This window comes from Pinus tabuliformis, chromosome 9 (assembly GCF_031772625.1).
Source record: "Pinus tabuliformis cultivar Carrire ecotype Pingquan chromosome 9, CPIR1, whole genome shotgun sequence".
Taxonomy (NCBI): domain Eukaryota; kingdom Viridiplantae; phylum Streptophyta; class Pinopsida; order Pinales; family Pinaceae; genus Pinus; species Pinus tabuliformis.
In genome coordinates, this window is record NC_142307.1 from 33609685 (window position 1) to 33627838 (window position 18154).

The window sequence follows — 18154 nt, forward strand, 5'->3', positions numbered from 1 at the left end:
GATGACCAAATATCTCGTCCATCCTCCAAAAAATAAAATAGTCAGATCAGCATGGAGCGCTTTACCAAAGTTTATCAGTTGGCAAGTATGGCTGGAGAGGAACCGAAGGATCTTTAGAAATAAAGAGCAGGATTTCAGATTAGTGGCCAATGCAGCAAAATGCCAGCTAACTGAGTGGCTGGAAGACAAAGGGGATGATGCCAATCTAAGCCAACAGGACATAGAGCTTGGTTTGGCTCTTAACTTCAAATTCCCAAAAGTAAACAGTTCTCCCCCTCCTTCCAAAGATTGGCAAATCAGGAAAAATGAACAAGAATTTCAAACCTTGCTGTCCAACCAAATTCTACCATCGCTCTTCTTTGATGGGGCTGCTAAAGGGAACCCAGGTATTGCGGGAGCAGGAGGTATCATAATAAAACCAGACAGAGCAGTTGTCCACAGAGTTCTCTATATTTCAATTATTTTTGTGAAAGATTTCCATAAACCATTACTTAACCCGTCCATAAATATAGATGATTTGAAAATACAGATAAAAATGATTGAAATATAACCCCATAAAAAATATTCCTATAATGACAAATGATGACTCAACAAATAACAGCAACAGATAAAAATAATTGAAATGTAACGAAAAAAACATATTCAAAAACAAATAACTACAACAAACAAACAGCAACAGATAAAAATAATTGAAATGTAACCCAAAAAACATATTCAATAAATGGTAACTCAAATCCACTTCTCCTGACATAATTCTATATTTCAATTATTTTTGTGAAAATTTTCCATAAACTATTACTTAACACGTCCATAAATATAGATGATCTGAAAATACAAATAAAGATAATTGTAATATAACCCAAAAAAAACAGATTCTTATGTTAACACATGATAACTCAAAACAAATAATTACATTATCAGATAAAAATGATTGAAATATAACCCAAAAAACATATTCATTATATGCAACTCAAAACCAGTTATCCTAACCAATTACTACAACAAACAAACCGCAAGCAAAATATTTTTTCCTATTTCAAAAGTACATTGGATAAAAAAATAGAATAAAAGATATCAATGTAAGCTGGCAAGGTATTCCACCATTTTGCATAACTCATCAATAGGAATGGTCATGGCAGTTGCAATTTCACTCATCCTTTGGCTGTTGAGATCCAGAAAAGACTCAATCAAATCGCCATCCAGCAACTGTTTCACATTTCTTGTGTGACCAGTGTTGAATGACCTCCACTTCTCATGGTTTAAGCCTCCTACTCCTCTTATTACGTTCACAAGATGCATTTGCAGCTTTTGAAGAATTTGATATTGCTCCTCTGGAAGTGATGCAATAAGACCAATCATACCATTAGTTGTTCCAAATATTACTGTAGGAATGGTATTGCCATAAAAGGGTTGAGCTAAAGATGCACGCGTGAACTGGTTAACAAGAGCTCCAAGATGGTATTCACCTTCAAGTTTCAATTTTCTTTCCTCTTCAGAATCAATTGCAGCATCGTTCTTTTTCTTCACCACAAAAATGTTGAAATCATTCTGATCTGCACCAACGTACGTATCATCATCCAGAAATTCTACAACAGTCATGTAGTTTACACTATGATCGCGAGCCTTCTCTTCTAATATGCCTCCCCTCTCATCAATATTCTTGTATACCAACAAATACATAGATTGCACATAATCACCAACTAAGATAAAATCCCCACGAGTTTTTACACAGAGTGCAAACACATGCCCAGGATGCCCACATTCATACTCCAGCTCCCTGGAAACATCATCACGGATCATCCATTTGTACAACTCAATCTTTTCGTTGATTCCTGCAACTAATTTTCCATTAAAAGCATTGAGATTGTATACAGCTCCCTTTGTCTCCTTCTCTGTAACCAGACACAGTCGTCTGTTTCCAACGAAAAAAACCAAAATTCGGCCCTTCTTACATATATTTTCCTGATCAGGATACCGATAAGCAGTCCCAACACAACAATAGACAGTGTTATGATCATCTGTAAATGAGCAACTGAGGATTGAACAACCTTCTTCATACATATCCAGTGGATATGATGAAATATTTTCAAATGTCTTTTCATCTAAGAGACGAATGAAGTGTTTTTGCATTTCATCATAACCATACTTCATGCTGCAAATGGCAAATGTTCCAGACTTGTCTTGATAGCAAATACGATATGGGTGTTCCTCGAGATGAACTGATGAGATGTAAATATTCTGAATATTATCGATTGAACCAAAAGAAAGCATGTCTTCCTTTACAACCACAATGCTGTTAGGGAAAGATTTTGAATGGAAAGAACACATATGATTAACTTCTCCCACACTCACATTACTATACGCCAACCTCAGGTTACTACTGCAAATAATTGTGGCCCTGTCACCTAAGGCTAACACATGCGTTGCATTCTCATGATGAAAAGTCCTCAGATTTATTCCTTTGGTACCCAAGGAAATCTCTTTCTTTTCCCCGTCAGAAAGCTCCCCACTGCTCACATTCAATGTTAGGTTATATAAGTTCCCATCCCCAAGCCCACACAACAAGTATGAAATCCCTTCAAATTTACAAAATAAAACAGACCGGGTAACAACATTCTCGGCAAATTGGAGACTTTGAATGAGTTTCAGATCAGGAAGAGAATAAATTCTGATACTTTGGTCTTTCCATAGTCCAACAGCTGCCAATTCACTCCGTTTACTATCCTGACCAATAGGAGTTATGTCCATGCAAGATACATCATACTCAATATTTTTATGTCCCTTTAGTGTTAGGGATCCCTCTCCAATTTCCAAGTAGACAATATTACACCCTCGAGTGGCCAACAAAACCTGGGTAGCACTACCTGTGGCTACTGTTATAAACAATCCTGTGGCAGTGGGGGCTCTCCATTGTTAAATTTTAATTTTAAACAGCGCGCGGCGGTTTTTGAAAACAACCTCAGTCTCCCCGCACCGCCTTTGGCAAATGGTTGTACCCGCAGAGGAGGCCCCGACACAATGAAACTCCGCCACGCGTCCCCTGTACGACGCTGAAAACCACTCTCCCCGGACGCTAAAGTCCGTTTGTTTTTCCCGAGGTTGGCTCCCGAACCTCGTTGGATCAGCCAAGTGTTCTGGGCACGCAACCTCCGTCGTCGATCTCCAGAAGGTGCACGGGCCCACGACAAATCAGATTTTGCGTGAAGTTTTTTTTGTTGTTGACCGCCGAGAAGGGAATTAAATGCATTTAATGTTGTTCGTAAGTTTTTGATGGAGGCCTTTAATTTTAGTTATGGGAATATAGTTAATATAGTTATGGGCATACGTCCCATATATTTTTTATATGTTTTCATATATTGTTATGTAAGTCAGCGTGCTGTTAGTTTTTTTATGTAAGGTGTATTGTGGCTGCAGCAGTGTATAGTGGAGTGTGTGATTTTGTTTTGAACGCGCAGCAGTGCGAGAAATCACAGAGAACAGGGCTGTAATGTTTGTCCGCCAATGAAAAGCACAAGAATGTTTTGAAACTGAGATAACCTATGATGAGATAATATTTTTGGATCATCTAACATTGCCCCCTATGATCCAAAGATACATTACAACAGATACCAAGTTCATCCCTGAACTTAGTAATTTTTATTCTGCCAAGCGGTTTCGTGAAAATGTCGAAGATCTGATCTTCGGAAGGACAATAAATTGGCTTGAGGACATCTTTGGCAATGAGAGATCTGATATGATGATACTTGGTGTCCACATGATTTGTCTTTGAATGAAAAACTGGGTTCTTGGCAAGTTTGATGGTTGACTGGCTGTCAATGAATAATGATGTAGTTTCTGCCTGAGAAATGCCCAAGTCTTGCAAAATTATGCGCAACCAAACAATTTCACACGCTGCTTCCCATGCTGAAATTTACTCTACTTCTGCTGAACAGGTGGCCACTGTAGCTTGTTTCTTACAACTCCAAGATACTGTTGTTGACTCCATGTTCATTAAATAACCTGATGTTGATGCTCAATCATCAATACTCCTAGCAAAGTCGGCATTGGAATATCCACCAAGTACAAAATTTTTAGTCTTTGTGTAAAGAAGACCAAAATCTTTTGTTCCTTGGATATATCAAAGAACTCTTTTGGCTACATTCCAGTGGTTGTCTCGTGGTTCCTGCATAAAACGTGAAAGAATATTGATTGCATAAGATAGATCAGGACGAGTATTTGTCAAATAAATCAAGCTGCCAATCAACTGTCTGTAAGTTGTACTATCCACCTTTCCCCCCCTTCAAATTTTGAAAGTTTCAAGTTTGCTCCATGGGGGTGAGAACAGGCTTGAAATCCTGCATGCCAAATCATTGAAGAACCTCTGCTGCATACTTACTATGAGAAATAAAAATATGATGCGGACGTTGGAAGACTTCAACTCCAAGATAATAGTGAAGTAATCCCAAATCTGTCATCTTAAAACCTGCATGTAACTCCTTTTTCACCTGTGCAATATGATCATCATGGTTTCCAGTAATGATCAAATCATCTACATACATAACAAGAATTACCAGATATTTTCTCAGTTGTGGCACATACAAAGTATCATCAGATTCACTTCGTTGAAAACCAACTTTCTTAAGGTATTCATCCATCTTTGCATACCAAGCTCGGGGAGCTTGTTTTAACCCATATAAAGCCTTCATCAATTTGCAGACTTTATGTTCTTGTCCTTCAATTTCAAAACCTGGCGGTTGGGTCATATATACTTCCTCCTGTAAATCTCCGTTGAGAAAATCACTTTTCACATCCATTTGATGAAATTTCCATCCTTTCTAAGCGGCCAATGCAAGTGTTAATCGGATGGTGTTCCATTTAGTTGTAGGAGCAAATGTCTCCTCATAATCAATGCCTTCCTGCTACGCAAAACCTTTTGCGACAAGTCGTGCTTTATACTTTTCAAGTTCTCCCTTTTGATTATACTTAATTCTGTAAACCCATTTGCATCCTATGGGTTTAACATTTGATGGACAATCAACAAGTTTCCAAGTGTTGTTATCAGTTACTGCTTGATATTCTTCAACCATAGCCTGTTGCCATTATTTATGTTTTACTACTTCTTTGTATATGGAAGGTTCAGTAAAATCATTTGCTATCAAGGCAAAATTGCCTTCACTTCTATGTTCCCTTCTGGTGCCTATTTTATTTTTCTCATCAGGCTTTACATCTTTAAAAAGTTGAACTGCCCATTTCGGTAGTTGGTGCTCACTTGTTTGCGCTTCTGTAAAATCTCCATCATTGTAAAGAGGATTAATATAAATTGATGTTCTTTGTTTTGGTGAAGAATGTGGAGAATCACTGTCAGAAGAACTGCTACTGCTTGGAGATGCAGATCAACTGCTAGAAGACCCAGATGATGTTGTTGATGTAGATGGACTAGATGACTCATCTTCAGAGGAAGTAAAATCAAGTTCATACCAATTTGGTGAAGTTGGTTGAATTTTCATTTTTCCATTTCTTTTACTTCCCTTAGTTTCTAACTTGTGAAGAAGATTTTCAATTTCTTCAGCACTCTTACTCTCAGTTTCATCAAAAATGACATCCCTACTCACAATGAATTTTCCATTGGTCAAAAGACGATACCCTTTCTTCTCATCAGAATATCCAATCATTGTGCATTTTGAACTTCTTGAGTCAAGCTTAGTTCGTTTTTCTTTCGGAACTAAGGCATAACATACTGATCCAAAAACTCTAAGATATTAACTCGAGGTTTGAAACCAAACCAAGCTTCATAAGGTGTGATTCCATCTAAAGAAGTAGTTGGAGATCTGTTTCTTAAGTAGACAGCTATATGTATTGCTTCTGCCCAATATGTTGGACTTAACCTCTTGAAAGTTAACATGGGTCTCGCCATTCCTAACAAGGTGCGATTCATTCTTTCGACTACTCCATTTTGCTATGGAGTGTAAACATTAGTAAGATGTCGTCTTATGCCATTTTCACTGCAATAAGTTTTGAATTCATTTGAAGTGAATTCTCCCCCACTATTTGTCCTGAGAGTACCTATCTTTTCTTTGACTTCATTTTCAACAAGTTGGCGAAAAATTTTAAACTTCTCAAATGCTTCTGACTTGTTCTTCAAGAAGTAAACCCAAGTCATTTTGCTGAAATCATTAATGAATAGTAAGAAATATTTGCAACCACCAAATGAAGTTTGTAGTGGACCACAAACATCACTGTGAACTAGTTGTAGCCGCCTATTTGCACGTCATGAGCTTGTTGGAAAACTTTCTCGACTTTGTTTGCCATAAATGCAAGCTTCACATTTTACATTTTCCCTTTTGAAAGTGGGAAGTCCTTTAACCATTCCTAGTTTCTGCAATTGAGAAAGACTCTCAAAATTTAAATGTCCATATCTTACATGCCATAGTCTTACAAGTGAAATACCTGTACTCACTGCCCTTGCAAAATCAGAATGCCTTGGAATAACTATCCCTTTCATCCGTAACAGTTTTCCATCTTCATAACCTATCATGACTATTTTCAAGTTCTATTTGACTGAATTAATCTTGACTTAACCATCTTCCATAATCACCTGATGTCCTACTTGTCGAAACGTGACTAAAGAGAGCAAATTTTTCTTAAAACTTGGTACATACCATACATTGGAAATCATTTTTTCTCCAATTCCAGGGAGAAAAACTTTAACTTCTCCTTTTCCATAAGGAGTATGTTTTGTATCATCAGCAAGAAAAATGGAATTAAGTTGGCAATCTTGAAAATTCCAAAAAAAAATCACATCGACAAGTCATGTGCTGAGTTGCCCCTGAATCCAAGATCCAGGCATCTTCATAGTCACTTCTAAGATGGGATGAAAGTTGTGATGCTGGCGAGGAAGTAAAAACATATTCTGAGTTATCATCATCTTGATCATTTGCTAATTGCACTGAATGTTGTTGAAACTTGGGAATTTTATTAAGTGAAGTTCGACAATCTTCAACATAATGGCCAACTTTGTTACATCTTTGACACACAATTTGACTTAAGTCTCTTCCTCTTCCTGAAGATTGTCCTCTGCCTCTGCTTTGACTTCTATGTTGAGATTTTCCTCTACCTTGATTATTATTTCCTTGTCCTTGAAAATTGCCTCTTCCTTGGTTGTTTCCTCTACCTTGAAAATTATTCCTTCCTGAACTATTGCCTCTATTAAAGTTGTTTCCTCCGCTTTGGCTTCGACCTCGACTTTGTACATTATGTGCTGCTTGATTCTGATTGCCTCTGCCTCTACCTCGAGAACTGTCTACTAATGATTTACTAGTGCTGGCCTCTGTGAGAAAAACATCTTCATCAACTTTCTTCTTCTTCCCAAAAGTTTTATCATGTTGAGTCAACATTTCACAGAGTTCATCAAACTTTAGTTTCTCTAATTTCCCAGTTAATTGTAGAGTCTCCAAAAAATGCGTGTAGGAAGAAGGAAGTCCAGCAATTACAATTGTGACCATAAAGCTACCATCAATTGCTTGAAAACCAACATTAATGATTTTTTGCCTAATATTCTTAAGTCTTGAGATATATTCAAGTACATCACCTCCTTCAGTCAATTTTTGTTGTAACAATTTTAATTGTAAATCAACTTTCTTTGATTCAGGCTGAGTATCAAAGAGGTCTTTAAAATTTTTCAAAGCAGACCATGCATATGTGGCATTTTCTATATGGACATACATTTCATCATTCACAGAAGATTTAATAAGATCTAAGGCTTTGGCATTCTTAACTTCCCATTTTGCTAGTGCAGCTGCATCTGTGGGTTTATTTGGCTTAACATCTCCATCACATATACCCTACCATAATTCATTGTAAATGAGAGTGCTTTCGATGAGACAATGCCATGTTTTATAAGATTTTTTGCCTTCAAGTTTGTCATAATCAGAAAGCAAATTAATCAACTTAGACATTGTAGCGTTGAAGATTCGCACCAAGAATCAGAACAGAAATGACAAGATGGAGAACACAACACACCACGCAAAAGACACGATCTATCAGGGCTTGGCCTTGACCCTCATATAGTCATTGAAGCAGGAGAAAAATGATTGAGCTTTGCACTTGGCTCTAGTCAATTTCTCAAAAAATTACAAGGTAACTTTCAAAATTTGACTTTTACAATGATGCTCTTGCAAAACTTGGTAAAAAAGGTTACCCCCATCAAAGTAAAATTACTTTGAGTTACACTTATCCCTTCAAAAATAATCCCCTCATTACTCCAAAATACAATATTCCTTTTTTCTCCACAAAATTCACAAAATTATAAAAAACGGAAAAAAAATAAAAATAAATAAATAAATAAAATAAATAATCCTTATCACTCCATTAACATTACAAAATTAAAAAATATTTCTCATTTCTTCAAATTTCAATTCAGCTATAAACTTTCAAATAAAAAATGCTTTAAGAGGCCGAATTTTTGTTTTTTTTGTTCCAGGCTATCCTCCACACTGGCTGCAGGCTAGCTTCTTGCTGGCTTAGGATGGCTTCTGCTGGCTTCTTGCTGGCAGGCTTCTTTCTCACGCTGGCTAGCTTACGCGGGCTAGCTCACGCTGAGTACTTCACTCTGGCTTCACACTGGCTGGCTACATAAGGAAACACTCAAACATATAATTTTATTAAATTAATTCTCTCCAAACTTTTTAAATGTTCCTCACCGTTTGTTTTTCATTTTTCAGCAAGGCCAAACTGTTCTATTCAAGATCCAAGTTTGTTTTCTGAGTCCAAATCTACAAATCTGAATTTGTTGAAGAATAAAATTCTGACCATACTATACAGGTTCTGTTAGCGCTTGAATTTGGCCTCAGGCTGAAAAAGACAAAATCCAAGGCAACATCAAACCACTTAGCCTCGTAGCTAGCCCTACAGGGCAGGAGAGGGCTCTCTCCGGGTCTATCTCGGCAAAAGGTTTTCAAAGGGCGGAGATGACCAATAAAGAACATTGATTTTAAGCTAGTAAACTGATTGAGAAAGTTTGATTTCAGATTTTTAGGGTTTTGGTGGAAAACAAGAGGAGAGCAATTTTGGGTGCGGGGATGGGACGCAGCTTTTGCAGAGGTCTTTTTGGGGCAAGGTAGGAGATTGTCTTGATGCCTTTGATTTAATTGAATGAATAGGAATGACCGGTGAGGAGCTAAAGAGAGCAAGAAACTTTCGAGAGTTCTCTTTAGACAAAGGAAAACATAGATATTAAGCAAACTTAAAGGCAGAGCATACAAATTATGAATTCTACCTTAACACTTCATTTACTTAATGTGCAGAAAAGAAAAGTGGGAAAATGATACACATAACACACTTACAAGTACATGAGAGAAGCACACCATCAACAAAAATAATCACAGGAATCCCAAAAAGTGCTGCAAAACCCTGGTCTTTCCTTTGCCAAAATTGCAGAGATACAAAGTGTAATACAATAGAAGCTTATCCCTCCAGAGTCCAACCATGAAAATGACTAAGAAAATACATAATATAGGCAAGCTAACACCTTTCCTTTCCTCTAGGGGTCGAGCTCATCATCCTAGGAGCTGTTTCAACCAATTCTAAACTGAGCACTACAATCTAGGCAATCAAAACAACTTGCCTCTATATGCTAGGAAACCAATTCATTCATTAAATTTTTGACTTTTTATGAATGAATCTTCTAGAAGAGATAAATAAGTGCCATTACATCATAAAATTACATCAATTACATCAAGGAGGATGAAAAATCACTCCAAAAAGTCAAAACTAGTCAAATTTGCGTTTTGCTGAGCTGTAGGTGAAATCTGGCAAACTTCCCTGATGCGTAGCGCCCCAATCCTCAACGCGTAGCGCGCCTTTGAGCTAACTTTTTAGGCACTTCCCGACATCCAAATGAGGCAAAAGTAGGCTTGTTGGAAATTTCTGGATGTATACTTTCTAGTCCAAGTGGAATTTCTCAATTGGGTGGCAATTTGCCCCTCCAAAATTGCAATCTCCCAAGACTACTCCCTGTGTGTCCAAAAAGTGGCAGAAAGTCATTTTTTGCATGTTTTTTGACCTTCTGAGGGCTCAAAACCTGATGAAATGTCTTGGTAATTGCTGAGCAAGTGTAATTTGTCATGAAAAATCCAAAAATGCTGAGTTTTTGAGGAATGGACTTGCCCATCTTCAGGGTAGCGCGCGGCGCGCTACGCGTTGAGAGCAAAAACTTGTGTGTGGCACAAAAACGTCAAAATTGACCAAAATTGCTCAAAATTTCCTGAAATTTGAGCTGGAAGTGCATCATTGAGCACCATGCTCCTTCAACGTAGCTTCAACCAAAATATGAAGGGGATCGGGCCTTTTCCTCCATTTTAGTGCCTTGGCCAAGCGTGCTTTAAGTACCTTCATTTTTGCTTTGCATACATGCATTCGAGCCCAATAGTGGTTCTTCATGTGTCGGAGCATGTCTTTTTCCGTGTTTGCCTTGGCCAACAACTTCTCCAAATAAGTATTGACCCGGATGAGCATAGCCTCTCGCTCAATGGGTGTCAAATCACCGAGTCTCTTGCAAGCCAAGTTGCGGTCTTCATGGATCCTCCGCAACTCATCAACAGAGTGTTCATCCTCTAATTGCTTGTTGCGCTGCTCTAAATAAGTAATTTTCCAATTTTCCATCTCTAATTTTTGTTGCAACAAGTCATTTTCAGCCCTTAGTTAGTGGATGATCTCCTTCGACTCTAGGCTAGGAGAAATAATATCAAGGTCAACAACATCTATGCCTGGAACACCTGATGGCCCCTCATCAATCTTGGGCTGCTTGCCTCTCTCTGGTACCTGAGCTGCTGTCAAAAGCGAGGCCCCTTCCACCTGATGTGGAGATAGCACTCGTTGTGCTGATGAAGAAGGCGAGACCCCTTCCACCTGATGTGGAGATAATACTCGCCGTGCAGATGCAAATAAGACCCTGTAGCCTCTCTGATATGTAACATAAGGAGGAGTGCTGACATGCTCGGGCTCTGGAATATCAAATTGATGTGAAGGCCCTCCCTCATCACGGAAAACCTCAGGAGGTGGTTGTGGCACTGTGAACAAGTCACGAGAAATGAAATCCTCCCATGGAATACCCTGTTGTGCCAACTGATGCATGACCACAATCTTGATCAGTGCATAATGATAAATGCTCTTGTGTTGCTGTGTTGGGCTCTTTCTTTGCACCAAGGGCACCATCCTCTCTATATTTCGGCACATGAAAAATGGAATTTTCATCATTCGTACCCGTGTGAAATGCATCAACAAACGGATATGGTACGAATACAAACGTGAAAATCTGCCCTCACAAGTGAAATAGCGAATGATGATCCTCATCAAAGGTGCATACTCGTCTCTTAAGAATCTGAAGGGAAAAACACCAGTTAGGTACCTCATATATACAGGTTTGATATATGGATCATAATGAAATCTGTCAAACTGCTGGCGCTTGTTCCATTCTTCTCCAATATTGGGTATCCCTGTTGCTTGAGCAACAATCTCAGGTGACAATGTGAAGTCCACTCCTGCAAGATTCACATTCCCATTGTGCAAATGTAGGACAAACAAGCGGGCCAATTCCTTGTGGTGTTGAATTTGGGAGATTCTCTCACAATATTCATAGCATGATAGATATCGGAAACATGACACTGCAAGTGGACAAGCTTGTAGATAAGCCAAAGAGGTGGGTTCCTCCCTGACATGCTGACCACCCTTACCACCCCTATGATGCCTCCTTGGCACCTCTACCTCTGGTGTTGATTCACGGTCATCACTTTGCTCATAATCTGTTTCGGTTTCTGACATGGTTTTGGAGGCAAGTGACTGAAAAATAATGCTGACTGTGCACCCAATGAACTGTTGTTTTGACTTGTTCAAATGTTGTTACCAAGGGGACAAACACACATGGGAAATGTTAGGGAAAAGGGAAAATTGAGGGGATTAGGGAAAACAAATGTGAAAGGAAATTTTAGGAAAGGAACATGGAACATATACAATCATAATTTGTAGGATTGTAATGGGAAGTGGGGTTTAGGAAATTTACATAGGATTTTAGGAATTAGTAGGGTTTAGGGATTTTAATGATTTTTAGTAGGGAAATTATATGATTTGCATGGAAAATGTCAAGGAAAATGGTGAGGAAAATATGGGGAAATAGGAATGGGAAAATGGGTAACCTTGGGCAGCAAATTTCAATGAAACCCTAGCACATTTGCATTTTTAATATTTGATACAGCAAGATAGGGTTTTACTCCATATTAGCATGGCATTTTTGCATTTTCATTGCTCATTCATCTTAGCCAAACCAAAACCACCATGGATTAGAGGCCTACCTGAAAAGATTTGGAGAGAGAAGCAGCTTTGATGGCTTGCTAGCGATTTCCTGAGCAAGAAACCCAACGCGTAGCGTGCCCAACCTGATACGTAGCGCACCACTAACACGTAGCGCCTGAGCTAATTAACACTGGAAAATGCGCAGTGATGCGTAGCGCGCCCCCAACGCGTAGCGCGCTGCTGCAACTACTCAATTCGCCCAATGAACTTTGAAATCGACTTGACAAGTATTCTCTTGAAGTGTTAAGAGGCAAATGAGTTACTAATGAGGAGTGGTATGATTTTATAGGCTTCCTTTTAATTTTTACTTGCCCAAAACCCACTTTGTAATGTTTTGAATGTTGACACTTTTTGCTTTAATTGGCTCTGACCTTTAATTTCACTTCTTTGAAAAATTGGTTGAAATGATGATTTCTTCTGAAAATTTTTGCAGGGATAGCTTCTGGGATGCTTTGGCAAAGGAGACCAAGGCTGCACTTCGACATTTGAAGAATTTGAAATTTTGAGAATTTTTACAAAAATGAGATAATGACCTTGTTTTCAAAAACAAAGTTTTTGAGATCAAGGCAAAAATTAAGTTGTACAATGATAAGAAATGTTCAATGAAGGACATCCCTCTAGCCTGCTAGTCCTTTATGAACTCTCAAGACAAAATTAGACTCAACCCTAGACCTAAGACCTTAAAACTTAAAGCAAAATGAATGACCCTTTGAGGACTTTATTTATTTGAACAAACCTGAACCAACAGTGCCAAACAAGAGGGGAATAACGACATAAACTCCTTCCACCAAGATTATGGCATGCCTAATGGAATGCAACATGATCACACTGATGAGACACCTAACTATGAAATGCAAAGAGCTTTTGATCTCTGGTGGAGGGCTACTAGACCGACTCTAACAGGTTCGACGAAATGACAACTCTGAATCTTATTGTCCAAGCATAATATCTTTGATAAAGAATATTAGGGTGTTCTGTGTGACATCACGGCTACTTACAAGGTAATACCATGGCGATATCGAATCCAATAAGCTCCGACCCCTCTTCCTTCATCTGTTGTTTTCGATGGCGATAAACAGTTAAATTACCTCAAGCTCCGCAGCAAGCATGGGTGGGGTTTTGACACATCAAATAGCAATACATTTAGAGATACGGAAAGCGTTCAGAGTCTTCGAAGGAATTCGCAGCAATAAATTGCAGTTTGCAAACAATTTGAAATGATGACTCAAAAGCATGAAGTTACAAGCATATTCTTAAATTTTTTACAACAAATTGAAGATACAAACTCCGCTTTCCTCTACAATAGCTCATTTCATCTTAGCCTTTGTGAATAAAAACATGACGATTCACCCTGCAAGCCGCAGAGAAAATCAAGCTTTGCATTCCATCATCTTCTCTCTGAAATAGAAATCAATCAGACTACGTTACTATTTTCAGCTACAACAAGCGATGCAATGTGAGGTTGTTGTGTACGGATTACACATAAAAAAAGAAGTCAATCTGGCATCCAAATCTGATGGAAAGGTGATGTGATCTTGCTAGTATCTGATTCAAATGTTGATGAAGTGACTTTATTATGTCGTGGAGGAATGGGGAACTCGAAAGGGGTAACCCCAAGTCTCTCAATTTGCAGACTAGTCAATACACCAGTTTGTTGTAATAAGGAGGTAACACTATCTTCAGATACTTCGGGTCTCTGTGGTTTCTCTACAGAAATGGATATATGTTACAATTGTTGTATCAAAGAATGAACTTTGGGAGACTCAAGAGTGTAATTTGGGGAATGTAGTCGCCTTACTACTTCAGGGGATGAGGGAGATGTTTCTACTACTTCAGACTTCTGATCAGGAGATTCTGAACGAGTTTGAGAAGGGGTAGAAATGGTGGAGGGGTTTTGACTCTTATGAATGTTTTTCGAATGATTTTTAGCTTCATCTACCATTCACAGTTGAATTCCCTCCTTCTAACGCCAAAATGTTGCAGCCTCAGAATTCTTTTATCGAAACATGGGGGATAACCACCCAGTCCGGACCTTAAGACAACTCCTTTTCCATTTAAAGTGGTGGCTCCAACTGGGGATAATGGGAACAGTTTCCTAGTGTGGGTTTTAAGATGAGAGTGGGTGGTTTATGAGTGCTTTGCAATAGAATAATAATAATCTAAGTGACCTATTCTATAATGCAATTTCTCTAACTAACTTATTCTAAAATAAACCCGGGTGTTCTTGTGTGATATGTGATCTACATGGATATCTATTTAGCATGTGATAATAAAGATTGAACACAACTAAATAGAGATGATAATGTAAAAGATAATTCTCTTGACTAAATAGTTAGTCAAAGGAATTTATAAAATATATCGCATATATGATGAGTTATATATGAAAATCACAACCTCAACTAGGCAGCATACAAAAGTGCAATTAACGCTTAACATAAATAATAAATATCACATATAATCCATGAAATTAAAGTTTTGACACTAATTAAATGTAAACAGAATCAATCATACACGATAATAGTACCATATGTGTGAAGCCCTGCTCATTTGACAAATGACATAGAACAACTTCTTTCTTCAAATCAAATTTTCTCCAAAGAATACAAAAGTAAATCAACAAAGGAAATTAGTTTGATATCTAAAAGAAATGATCGTGTTCCATCATTTCACCAAAGCATTCACAAACTTACAATAGTGCATTCTTTGCAAATGTTTTTGATAAAATTCTAGACCATTCTCTAAATGCATGAGAAGGGTATAAATACTACTCTAACTAAATGTGCAAAAATAGATTATACAAAATTTTAGGAGGTTTCAAACAACCTTCCTCCTAACTAGGTAACTAACTCCAAAAATAAAGAGAGGATAAATAAAAAAAAACTAAGAGGATGACTTGCTGTCTACCAGCTTGTCCTTTAAATCACAAATATCGGTCATCGGTTGAATTTGAGGAGGTGGTCCGAAATCCTGAGTTGTCCAATGAAGATCGCATCGGTGAGCGATGGAAACATCCTTTGAGTTGTGTGAAGGGAATAGTTGAGAGGCATAATCTAGCTATGTGGCTTAACCAGATATTGCCAATACAACTCCCAGTTGGTCATGGTTAGTTTCGCAATTGCCTCTCTCTGAATCCCCGCCTTTTCTTGCTAGTCTTTATACAGAGCAGTTAAATTAGGCATTTCTTTCCTATTGCCTTCCTTGATGATATTGGTGGTGAACAGGATGTGGTTCACTACTTTGACGATGTTCTTTGATACTCCAACTGCCCTTGTGACTGCTAGCTTAGCCTGTTTGATTCTAGCATCCCAATCTGTAAAGAGAACGTCTTTATGAGTTTCTTCAATCTCGAGTAGATTGGCCTTCTTTCCATCTTCTATTTCTTGACACTCAAGGAACTCACAGATTCTGGTGTTTAAATCATTAAACTCCATTCTCTGGTTGATTGCCTTGTCTGTTAGCTAGTCGCTAGTAGTCAGGTAGGGAGTAATATGTGACATCTTTTTCCAGAAATACTCTTGTTGTCTCACCAGAAGGGAATTTAATTCCAAGGCCTCTTTGATGAACTCCTCAGTAGTGGGAACGTCCGTGTATCTATCCATGGATTGTTTCATTTCCTGGAGTTGCATGTTTTTGGCCGATATATCTACCTCATAGCTTATTTTCAGGACCTCCATGTCTTGTTGTAATTGCTTGAGTTGCTCCACCACTTTCTTGTTTGCACTTTCTTTCTCTGCCTCGAGCTCTTGTTCAAGTTGTGCAATTCTCTCCTCTTTCTCCCTTAGCAGAGTAGATACCTCAGTAACCTTGTCCATAGTGGCCGATGCGTATGCTCCCGTGAACTATGATAGTCTGGTCAAGTTCTCGGTCGGATTGAAAGGAATGTCCTTCTAGACAATGTCCATGGGCTCGTTTCCCAGTGGGAATTCAGGTGCATCTACCCTTCTCCTTTTTCTCTGCCTTCTAAATTCAGCCTTGTGGAAAGGGCTATAGAACACATCAAGTGTAGGTATTTCAGTTACTTTGAGAACAATCTCCGATGTGGGCAGAGCAGGGATAATTTTAGTATGTTGGGATGTTGTTGCTTGTTCCTCCATAGGTGTAGATTGTCTGTCGATAAACTTGGGCTCTATATCTTTATGAACATGTGGAGGAATTTTGAATTCCTCTATTTCTTGGGCATTTGAGGCTTTGGAAGTGCCTTGCAATTTCTGATTAAACTGGCCCCACTCCTGCTCCAAACTACCGCCTTTGGTCTCTGAACCAATTTATGTAGCCGGGGTGCTCATCACTTGCTTCTCAGCTGACTTCCTGCTGGACTCAGCTATGTTGCCAGCATCTTGGGGCTTCCTTGTGTCTGGTGTCTTCTCAGTGTTTACCTGAGAGTCTATTTGAGAGCTAGGGCCTCCACTATCAACAGTGACGCTTGGAGTAGACTTATCCTCAGGTTTTAATAGATGCATTGGGATCACTCGGAGCCTATCATCTCTGAATTCCTGAAATATTTGAAAATATTTTGGTTTTAGATTCATTTTTCCCATTCGAACGCTTGTTCGAAGGATACCGCTGACTGTAACAAATCCTCAAAATGATTATCATCATGATTGTATGGCATGAGTTTAACTCCAGTAGTGACATTGTATGCCACTTTGTTTGAATCAAATTGCCTCTTAGGCAATGTATGAAGCCTAAGGGCTTCCATATGTGTTGATTCCTTAGTGGCATAAACAAAATTGGCTAAAGCAAAAGAACCGCATTTGATAGGGAAAATGGGCCATAATGACTTCTTGTCATCTTTGAGAACTTTAGTCAAGCCCTTTCCCACAGTCTGGTAGGCAATCTCTCTTGCTAATAACTTATCGAAACATATAAAGGAAGGATGTGTGGATCAGTTTTGCTACCAAAAACCCTAATATAGGTGAACCACTCTTCAATAAAATACTTGCCAACAGTAAGCAGGTCTGTTGCAGCTTCTTGGGAGAACCTAGGGGCTTTCTTATTGAAAATCATTTGATGTAGGGGCAACACAACAACATGGAATATCTTATAGAAGTGAGGTATGTAATGTGACTCCCATATTTTTTTATGACTGAGATGGATTGTGTAAGGATCTTGTAAGGTCCATTTCCAACCCATGGTTGGAAATGTTGTGCAAAAATAGATAGCATCCATAATGTAGGCACTAAAACAGAAGGGAGGGAGGTTATCTGAAAAGAAGGCTTTCTTTTGTCCATATTCGGTAATGGTCATGGCTAAGTTGTCAGATGATGGAATTCCAATTCATGATATGGGAGTTAACACATGCATCAATCAAAGGAATCCATTCTATTGAAAACTTAGTATTATTGGGTAGCCCATACAATCTACATAACATGGTTGTTGCATAGTTGTAGGGGTTTTCCAATGAGACTATAACATACATACCTAATTTTTCATACTTGAATTTGTTTTCTAACACCCTCCAACCCTGAATTAGCTTGAAGGGGTCTGGTTCCTTCTTTGCGAAGTTACCCATAAATGTGTTGTCGTAGATATCTTGGGGATCAGGTATGTGGTACATCTTCCTCAGAACCTCTACTCTGAACAACCCTATAAGATCCATCTTTGAATTCTTGAACTGCCTATCTTCAATGATACGTTTTTCAATCACCCACCTGATCATGCCTGTATAGGGTAGGATTTTATCTCTTTCTTCTATCATATGAAGGAATGAACAAGAAGCATCTCTACATTGAAGTTCTGAAGTTCGTTTTGAATCAGTTGTTGCTCTTGTAACAGTGATTTTAGGACGCTCATCCTCCAGCATATTGTAAATTACTTCCCAAGTTGTTGT

The 18154-nt window shown here is 38.5% G+C and overlaps 1 pseudogene; it reads right to left on the reverse strand.

Annotated features, from left to right (window-relative positions):
* Window positions 1-1074: 1074 nt before the first annotated feature.
* On the reverse strand, window positions 1075-16136 carry LOC149146971 (DNA damage-binding protein 1 pseudogene; annotated as a pseudogene).
* Between the last annotated feature and the right edge of the window lie 2018 nt (window positions 16137-18154).